We start from the raw sequence: 2,128 nt of genomic DNA, 5'->3' as shown, positions 1-2,128 counted from the left end.
AGTATCAAATATTAAAGGTTCACTGTTATAGATTTGACTCAGTGAAATGTTATGGTCTGTCAAACATCAGTATGTTTTTATTGATAAACTGTAAAAGTCAAACAACAGCTTTTATGTTGACTTTTTAACCTTTAAAACAGGTTTCTCTCTTCTAATTTAATAATTACTAAAACGTAGCTCTTTCTACGTTTGTTTAAAAACATGTTTATATTTTTAATAATGATAATATCTCAGAGAATATGACAATATATGTTGGTTTGTTCTTATTTACTTTCACTTTCTCCTCTCCACAACCTGTTTCACTCAGATTCACCCGGAGTTTAGTGACGTCGAGGTTGATTCTGAATTGTCATTGGCTCAGAGGGAGGTGACGTCACGTCGTCCAGACTTCCGCTCCTGTTTTCTCCGTGACTCGTTGTCTCTGAAGTTCAGTCTGTGTTTGTGGAGAAATGAAGGTCTTCATTTTGACTTCATCAAATTCAACTGGTCACAATGAAGATGTTTCTTCTACTGTTTCTACTGGGAATAAACGGCGGCGGAGCGAGTGAGTCTGACTTTGTTTTTATATTTGACTCATTTAAACCAATGTTTACCGACTGTTTTAGAAATGTCCGAATTCATCCGTTTATTCTTCATCAAATGACTCGTTCATGACATTTCTATTTCACTTCGTTTATTAGTTTTTTCACCCAGTTACAATAGTTTACACTCGGAAATATTTGACATTTGTGACGCATTTTAGTTTTTACCTGTTGTTTTCTCTTCTTTCTTTCTGCTCCATTTTATTTGTTTATATTTCGTTTGTACAGCCCTGAGGTAAATTCATTATTTTTATCTGTATATGTTTATTTAATGTTAACTGAGAATATTATAACAATTGTTAAACTAAAAAAACATAAAATGGAGTCAAAATATCAGTAGAACAAAGTAAAATGACAGTAAAATGTTTGATATTCATATTAATTTCACCGTCATGTCTCAGTTTGATTGACAGTTATTATTGTCCAGTTATTTATATCTTCAAACACAGCAGTAACTGACCACTGTGGGACGAATAAAGGACTTCTCTGATGTCCACACTCTGTACTGTGGAGTTTTATTAGTTTGACCAAATGACTCGTTCATGACATTTCTATTTCACTTCGTTTATTAGTTTTTTCACCCAGTTACAATAGTTTACACTCGGAAATATTTGACATTTGTGACGCAGAGTCACAGTCAGAGTTGAAGACGCACAAAAAAGTTGGTTCCACCTTTTTCTACTCTCTCGTTCAGACGTCTCTAAATTGAAATGATCGTAGAAACGAGCTGTCGTACTCAGGTTTCTACAGCTGTGTGCCTTTGGCGACACCTAGTGGTGATGCTGGGAAACTGCAAATAATGTAAAAAGAAAACAAAAACCAAGTAGTCATCAGAGAGACTTCGACCGATGAACTGACAAACGTGTTTACAGTTCTATGTGTGGATGTGAAAGAATGTTGAAGAACATGTTCTGAACAACTGCAGCGGTAGTTTTGTTCTCATGTCGCAATAAGACGGGAGTGTGTGTTTAGGGAAGGAGAGGATTTACTGTAGAATGATGGTTACTGGATGATGAGGCTTCGTTCACCAAGGCCACTGTTACTGGACCAGTTCTGTTTTACCTTTATGTGTGTGCGCTGCCCCGACTAACGGCATTCACGGACACACACACACACACACACTTGTCTTTTCATATTTATACCTGCGGACACGTGACCAAAACCACACCTCACCTTCTCCACCTCTCTGACTAGGATCTATAGTTCGGCTTCAGTCTAATCCATTTTTTAGTTCCTCGTGATGAATTCACCTGCAGATCTTGGGATTCACGGCTTCTTTAAAGATATTTGCATACGTAGGTGGGGGCGTGGTCTGATAATTCCGCACGTGCGTCAATGAAACACTGGGATTTACAAACGAAACGAAGTTGGATTTTAGCGTGAGCACTTTTTCACGATGAAATGTACGGACGTTTAGTACATCAGGCCCCCTGGTGTTAGACTGGAGAATATTCTGGATGGAAATAAACCAACCAATAGATCAATAGTTGTTAGCATTAACGTTATCATTAGTAGTAGTGGTACTAGTTTTGGTAGTAATAGTTGAA

The sequence above is a fragment of the Cynoglossus semilaevis genome, unplaced genomic scaffold (assembly GCF_000523025.1).
Source record: "Cynoglossus semilaevis isolate Cse_v1.0 unplaced genomic scaffold, Cse_v1.0 scaffold3447, whole genome shotgun sequence".
Lineage (NCBI taxonomy): Eukaryota > Metazoa > Chordata > Actinopteri > Pleuronectiformes > Cynoglossidae > Cynoglossus > Cynoglossus semilaevis.
Note: the sequence above shows the minus strand (reverse complement) of the source record.